Source organism: Alligator sinensis, unplaced genomic scaffold (assembly GCF_000455745.1).
Source record: "Alligator sinensis unplaced genomic scaffold, ASM45574v1 scaffold791_1, whole genome shotgun sequence".
Lineage (NCBI taxonomy): Eukaryota > Metazoa > Chordata > Crocodylia > Alligatoridae > Alligator > Alligator sinensis.
Window position 1 is genome coordinate 901,820 of NW_005842258.1, and position 8,279 is coordinate 910,098.

General features: G+C 42.6%; 1 protein-coding gene across 4 annotated transcripts in view; it reads left to right on the forward strand.

Moving 5' to 3' along the window:
- Window positions 1-315: 315 nt before the first annotated feature.
- BASP1 (brain abundant membrane attached signal protein 1) overlaps window positions 316-8,279 on the forward strand; it is a 92,627-nt gene continuing 84,663 nt past the window's right edge. For 3 of the 4 annotated variants that reach the window (XM_025208878.1, XM_006027631.3, XM_006027632.3), the window contains exon 1: window positions 316-504. The gene's annotated coding sequence lies outside the window, so the exon portion shown is untranslated. The remainder of the gene's footprint in view (window positions 505-8,279) is intronic. The other variant, XM_006027630.3, reaches the window with a different exon arrangement.

The following is an 8,279-nucleotide window of genomic DNA, read 5'->3' on the forward strand; positions in this document are numbered from 1 at the left end:
AACTCTAAAAATTGTGCCTAGCTTGGATAGTAGAACCAAGTTGGCTAAGGTCTTTCTGTGACCAGCTAATGACAGAGAAGGAGCTCTTTTGAAGGTATAAACTGCTGTAGAATTACTCCACTGCTACTATATATTAAACTATGATTGAATGAACAACTCAGTGATCTGGTCATTACAGAATGCTAGTGCCTCCTATTTAAAAGAGATGCTTGTGTAACTGACTTTGGATTAGGCCCTTATCTTGTGTCCAGCTTCATTTTCTTTTATCTCTTCCCTTCACAGCTATATATAAAGGCTGATTGCCATTTTTTAATGCAACTTGGATGGCTATAGTTAACAAGTTAATCTTGCCTGAGGGACCCAGTGGCAGCAGCAGTCTCTGCTTTTTGCTAATGGTTGCTCTCTATTTCAGTACCTCGTAGTCACCAGGCAAGCAAGCACCAGAGTTTGACTCATAAGCATGCAGCTCCATAGGTCAATAAGCTGTAATTGATGAAGCAGAAGGTACGTAATGCTTTGTTACTTTGACACAGTAAATAATCTGTTTATTGCCATAGACACCATCTGCCTTTATATTGTTCTTTTTAAGGCTTTGCAATGAAAACTGCAAGTTCATTACTGTTAGTGTATATAAATAATTTAATACTGAAAACAACTTTTATCCTGCCACATGTCTTGGACCTTTCCCATATGTTCTTTCATTTGTGGCATCCACACAATTCACCCAATATAGGCAAAAGGTATAGCAGAGACACAAAGCCTTAATCACTCAGCTTATAGACAGCTGGCAATGCATATTATAATGTTTATTTAAAGCTCAAGTACTTTCTTCTTTCATGATCACTATGCTGAGCTCAAAAAGGGAGAAAAACTATAAATATCTCAGAGTGGAGTGAAATTTCAGAGTGGTGCTTAGGAGACAGACAGCATGGAGTCCTGTGGCTAAATACTTGGTGCACCACTTCTGGAGAATGTACTGTACTATACTGTAACAGCAACCTAAGTGGCTGTGCCTTAATGACTTGTTTACCTATATAGTTTTCCAGCTTGAAAAGTGGTGTGATGGCATTGAGCCCTTTTTGTGACTCTCTTTTCATGTGTATTTAGGAGTTACTGCATCACTTTCATTTAGTGGAAGAGCCTCATCATGACTGACTTGGGAAAGCTGTGAGTAGGGGGGCAAAAGACAAAGATATAAAGCTCCTTTATGTCTCCCTTAATTTGTAGTCATTTGAGTTTTGAACAACACCACTGTGCAAGATAGAGCTACTCCTAAATAAAGCCAGTTAGAGCTTTTTTTCAGGGGACCATCTGCCTCGCCAGAACCTAAGTCCATCACCACAACAATATCCTTCAGCAAGTGGGGCATAGTAAGAATGTGTCATCTGACTACACTGGTGAAACAGGCATCTGTTCTTGTTGCTGACTTGCAGTTCTTAATGGTTGAAAGTAACAGCAAGTGGCCTGTTCTTCATACCCTCACCCTTAATGCCTTTTACACTTGTGCAAAATTGGACCATGGTAGAATTCTGCATTCCAGTAGCAAGCAGCATTTTTTGATCTAAGACTCTCTGGGGTATAAAAAAAATATGCAAGATGTAATATGGAAAAAATCAGGCCCCTAGGGCTGGGCTTCACTGAGTGGAGAGGGGTGACTCCTGGTAGTACCTTCTGACTGCAGAACACTTCTGAATCAGACTTTGGGGTGAAGTAGCAAGGTCATGGGAAATTCTGACAAGGATATCATTATGGTTGGAATTTTAACCAGAGCAGTTAAATGCAAAAGAACTGGGAAATGGTCTTGTTCAAAGGAACCAATTAGGGGAGGAATAAAGGTAGAGGTATAGTTGATTAGCTTTCACACCCAGGGCAGCAGCAACTCTCTCTCCACTCCCCTGTCCTCTCCCACTCCCTCCCTCCATGCTCCATGGTTTCTCTACTGAAGGGAGGCTTTAAAGTTGCCTTTGCTTTTTTTCCTCACACTAGAACCAGTCACACACATCAAAAATATAACTCTGCAAATATAACTGGAGGGGTGGGGCCCAGGCACTGAAGATACGCCAGGGTATAGCCAAATGTGCCACATACATGTTTTGGGTGGTAAAGATGGATAGAAGGGAGAGTAGCAGCAACTGAGGGAAGTTTTGCTGTTTGCAGCCTGCTGTAGTGGATATACCACAGCTACTACATTTGGCTGGGACTGTGGACTTTCTGAATAAATGACTCTTACATGTACTGGGAAAACATCTAAAGAAGTAAAAATACATTCATTTTACATCTTACTCTCTTTCAATGAAAGGAAACGGGCTTTCACAATAGAGATTGTGTTGAACTGAATGCTCCCCCTTGTGGCTAATTGATAGAAGTGTCCTTTGTAGGTTTACAAGGCTCTTTGGATGAATCTGATACCTTTTATTAGACCAACTTTGTAAGTTTGGGCTTTTTCCAAATGCCAGAATGCTGAGGCAGAGGATGCAGCTGGAGTTTGCATATTCAGTCTTGGAGGGGGTGTGGATGTTAGTGTCTTTACCAAGATAAAAATGGGAAAAGGGTTTTTCTTTTCATGTTGGCAACCCTACTTTCTAGAACCTGGAAAAGGAATGCAGAACACCTCATTCCCCGACCTCCTCTGTTGACTTCTGTTTGGCATTTCTGCCTTTTCCCCCAGAAGATGAAGCTGAGAAGTGAAGAAGCTGTCAGTTTACTCTTAGTAAATCTGTGTTACTGATTGATCAAATTAACTGGTGTGGAGAGAGAAGAGGAGTGTGGAGGTGATACAGGTTCTCTGGTGGTGGAACAATATAGTAGGGGAAGAGACTGAAATTTGATCTGAGGTAATGGAGACACAAGAAAGAACTTGATGATTATTGTTTGTACCGTTAGTGCCTAAAGGAACTAGCCATGGATTGGGGTCTTATTTTTCTTGGCAAGGATAACCCTTCCCCCCACTCCTTTTTCTCCCTCTTCTGCCCTGTTCCTCCCCACCTAAGTGACCCCAGTCCTGGCCTGTTGTTAAAAATAGAAACTAAGTGGGCACAATGAACAGAATAACAGCCCAGGATAACTATGTTGAGTTTCTCTGAAGAGATATGAGCTTTATAATGCTTGCCGCATACGGAATAACTTTATTAAATGAAAGGTATTGTCTTTTCCTCTGTTGGAGCTATTTTTCAGCTTGGCTTGGAACAGAATAGTCAAAGTGGAGTATTGGCTGTGGTACTCAACGCTGAATTTCCTTGTGCTGGAGTTTGGCAAGAAGGGCTAAAAACAGGCTGGTGTGTTCTGTGGAGATGGGCCTGCTGGCTCGGGTCAAATGGTGCATTTACAACAAAAGATTTAGGAGAGGACAGTGAGAGTGTGCAGAAGGGCAGTTTGGCCAAGCTCATTTTTCCAGTATGGCGCTTGCTGCTTCTATTCACCTTTGCTCTTATACTGTATCTGGTAGCACTACTGCTCACCCTGGCTCAGTAGTGATTCCTCAGGGTGCATGTGCACAAGACTGTGGGTATAGTCAGGTCCATATATGGTTTGATGGATGCTAAAGAAACACCCCAAAATGTGCAGTATTTCCAGAGCTTCAGTGACTGAGTTCTCAAAGTCCTGCAGCCTTGGGCTTCCTGGAGCTTTCTGCTTCTTAAGATGCTCCCTTCTCCGTTACTTGTACATGTTAAAGGCAGAGCCATTGCACTCAGTTCAGAGCAAAGGAATCATCTGGGAGACATTGCTAAAGTTCTGCTGTCAGCTCATTATTGTCTGTCAGAGATATGCAGCCCCTTGGGATGTCTGACAAAAGCAAGGTAACTGAAGGGAAAATGGTACCCTGGACAGGTGACTTCCTAATCATGTGCCCTGTCCTTTACTTGCATATGCATTTTTAAAAGAAGACAAAATGCTAGTTGACTAAGAATTTATGTAGCATCTAATTATCAGAGAAAAGTAGTTCTTAGATGTACTTATGGCAAGCAATTAAAAAATGTCTTGTAAAACTGATAGAGGCAAACATTGATGGTTCATGCTTCTTCCCTTGCCCCCAAGAAACTTACTTGGCCCATGTGGGGGGAGCTTCATGTTGGTAGGTTGACAGGGTGACTTGGTTTTGTTTTATAGAGATACAACAGTGCTGGACTCAAAGTTTCAGGTGCTTCTTCCTACCCATTGTTGTGTCCACTCCAAAATAGGAGCAGACATGAGAGGGGAATATTTGGTCTCTTCTTATTTGGTACCACACACTTTGGAGGCTGTACACAGGACTGTGAGGTACCTCACTTAATTGTTAAGTTTGTTTCAACATGATCCTATGATCCTGGAGTGCATCACAAATGCCTTTGGAATTTAAATAAAAGAATGAAAACATCAATGACAGTAAAGACCTAAGCAGAGTCTCTTAACTCCAATCCCCTTGCCCCCTCTAGAGGCTTGTTCTGGTAGAAACTTAAAAGTATTTAAAGATCAGAGGTTGGTTTAAAAACCCTGTATGGTATGTCTCTATAATCAATTTAGAATGCATTTATTACCTGACCCATACTGGGGAGATCAATTAGCATAACTCGGAGTTACAGAACAGGGAAGCACTAGCAGCAGTTTCTTAAAGGGAAGTGTGGACAGGCACTAGTTCGTTGTGTGGATATCTTCACTAGCAAAGCATACCCTGTGAGAAGGATGCCCTGGTTTTTGTATTTTGGAATTCAGAAGAAGTGGACAGGAATATTTTTCAGTTAAAGCTCTTCTGAAAATGTCATCTTTATTTGGAGGTGTTCATATTTTATGATTACTATTATTATTATTATTATTGCCTTTGCTGTGCTTCACTGCTGGGCAACTCCAACTTGTCCTATCTGACTTCTGCTTACCGTAGCACTTAGTAGGATTTGCAGGAATTGCTACAGGTAAAACTAACTTGACCAGTTAAAAATGACAAGCCTATATTTTTAAGCACTCAGAAATCAGGGCTCAAATGAGATCTGACTCCTTTAAAAAAAAAATGGCATGTGCCTTTAACACAAACTGACCTTTATTAAGCTTCCAAGTAAACCATGAGGTAAAGTTGTTTCAGGAGGCTAACAGTAATGGCTATGCAACAATGCTTACTGGATGGCATGCTGTGCTTCACTGTTCATGGCTGGCTTTTATTAATGTGAATTGTGCAAATTTTCATTAGTAGAAACATTTGTGCTAGAGAACCAGAAAGAAAATGGACGAGTGTCTGACAACATGCTGGATGCAATTATCTCAGAACAAAACTGTCGAAAGTAAGGATCAGACTTCAGTGGAACATGCTTTTAATGCCTTTAATAAGTTGGCTATCTTCTAGGATTTCTAACTAGTAGAACACACTTTTTGATTGAGTGGCATTGTCTCAGAAGTCAAATTCTAATCTAGTGCTGTATGTTTATAATTTTGTGCGGGATTATGAGGGAAAGAAAGATAGCTCTTCCAAAGGGGGGAGGCAGGGGAGAACACATTATTTTGAGTCTATTTCCCTTAAAAAAGTCAGTTTCTCTTTTTATTCTATTAATCATTTCGTGATACATGTAGTTATGCTTAAGCTAGCTTACACTGCAAAGTACATTGCAGAGAACACGAGGAGCATTTGAAAAAGCTGCCATTATATAACAAGTTTACTGCCAAAAGTGACATTCATTTGACTTGGAAATTATTCTTCCCACCTGTAACACATCAACACAATTTTTGATAAGTTGCATGTTTATACTGTATCAAGTAGGTGGATTTTAACTTAACTTTTTACAGTTTGAGAATTTCCCAAACCCTTTTTTCCTTTAAGGTCTGAGGAACAGATGACAAAGGAGTTGTATGGGAAATGACCCATATTGCAGCATAGTATCTATAGTTTTGTTCTAAAAATTAAAGTTAAAGTAGTTTGTGCTTTTTACCAAAGCCAAGGTTGTTAATAGCCATGCTAATACTGAGGGGTCACAACTATGATGTGACACTAGCAAGTTTAAAATAGGCCAAATGTGCTTCATAGATTAGTGAGTTAACTTGTCTCATGATAACTGTTCATTGCCTACAGGGAGGCTGATGTGTTTGGGCTGTGTGCATCAAAGCAAAGAAATGGTGTTTGTAATAGGGGAAATCAGCTGTGTGCATATTGGGAATAGTATCCCAAGTAAACTTCCTATAATTGTTTCCCCTTCTCTGCATGCCTGTAGAAGGAAAATACAGATAGAGTTCTTGCAAATCTGTTTTTCCCTTGGTCTGTCTGGCTTAATTCTGTACCTATTATAATTCATGAGGAGGTTCAAGGATATATAAATAAATAAGCATGCCTATAAATGGTTAGTCGCCTTTAACAGAGCTCTTTTGAAGGCATGGCTCCCTTTTACCGACTTTTTCCTACATTAGAGTCTTATGTGGACACTTTTCCCACTGAAGGAAACTTAAAAAAAACCCAATCACCTGATTCTCTCCTGCTAGGTATTTTCTGGAGTTGCTTAAACATTTGTAAAAAGGACTGCTATACAATGCATATATCCTACTCACAATAATAGCATATTGGGAACACATCTGCAAAATGAATCCAAGCGACAAGTCCGAGACAGTGGAGCAGTGAACTATATGTATCAATATTTAATGATGTGCAAAGGCTGTAGGTTCCTCTCAGGTTAGTCACCAAAATGCTAGAAAAAAAGAAAATGACCATAAAGCCAACATCTTCCCCTGAGGCTTCTTTCAGAGGAGGTTAGCTGTGTTTTTCTTTTATTAACTATCATCGTTGTGCTGTAAAACCATTTACTTCCCCTCCCCATTTAAATGTGGACATACTACTATAGCAAGGTGCAAAGTGAATCTAGTTTCTGCTTGCAGTATTTCCATAGGGGAGATGAGAGCCATGCAGCCTAGGGCAAGCTTTTGCAGTGGTGTCTCCAAGAGCTCAGCGATGGAAGAATGATCTATATGAAACTTGTCAGGTGTCCTCTGCCACCTGTGGCAGGCCAGGGTAGTTGTGTCTACTTCCAGGAGCAGGTGGCTACCTTGTAACATCCCAAGCTGGCCCAAGCCCATATCCATGTGTATCACATCCCTATTTTGCCCTCTTCCAAGGACCAATTCTTCTGCATACTGGAGTATAATATAGGAAAACTGCTTTAACCCCAGATAAAGTTGGTGTGCTTTTTTTTTCTCTTTACCGGGTACTGTTTCCAGTTTGTTCCCTTTTTCAACAGCTCTACATTAATATATCCATACCTGATGAACCTGAAATCAAACTGCAGGAGTGGCTAATCCCCAGATGATTGAGTTCCTGATGAACTGGGCTGGAGAAATTGCCCCTCTGATTTATTCAGTGGGACCCTAAATCCCAGTACTTGCTGCCTACCAGCCTTCTGCCAATGCTGTGCAGTCAAGGGAGCAAATGCAGGGCCAGCCAAAGTACTATCAGAGCTGTTAGGCACCAACCTTGCTGTTGTAGCAGGAAAAGCTTGGACATGTGAAGAGCAAGCGCGGAGGGAGGGGTTGGGCAGGACCTTTTACAGAGGTTTGGCAAATTTTGTCATGGGCGTTACAACCTTCACTTCATGCAGGAGCAGTTGCTGGGCGTGGAGGCCCCTCACAGTCGTGGCAGGCTGTGCTGCAGAGAAATCCTGATAGGATGTGCTAGAAGCTCTAGTTGAGCTCAGCTCCCCCTCCTCCCCACCAGTGCCCATTTCATGCTCCTCTGGAGTCTGTGTGTTGTCCTACATGGGGTGGCACCTACTACCAGCTGCTAAATGGGAAGGAGCGGACCAGCCTGTTTAGCTTGAGGCGGGGAGACACTAAGGTCATCTCCATCTGGCAGCTCCCTGTTGCTTGGCTGGGGACTGGTGGGCTGCCCTGAAAAGAGGCTTAGGTGGCAAGGTTGGCTTCATGGCCACGCCACACCCATTCTTGCCCCTAAAACCAGGGTTCAAGTAACTGGGGAGCTCAGTGGGACTGAACCCCCCCATAAGAGGTGAGAGCCCTCCTGTAAGATTTGAAAATCATAAGCTGGGCGGGGGGGAGGGTGGTCTCTCATTTTTTTAGGGCAGTGTGATGGGCAGCCCAATGTTTTTTCCCCCCTAAGAGTCAAAGTGTAATTCGAAACCCCATCCCAGGGCATGAGGTTGCAGCTCCCACTCCTCTGTGCCCCGACACCCACCGGGGAGCCGGCCGCGTGCTCCGGGCACTGCCCCTCAGGGTAAGGGGCTGCCGAGAGTCCTCGGGGAGCTTGTGCTGGGCAGCCGGGAGTAACAGAGGGCGCCAGAGGGCCGCGCCTCACATGCCGGCTCCTTGCAGGGGGTGCC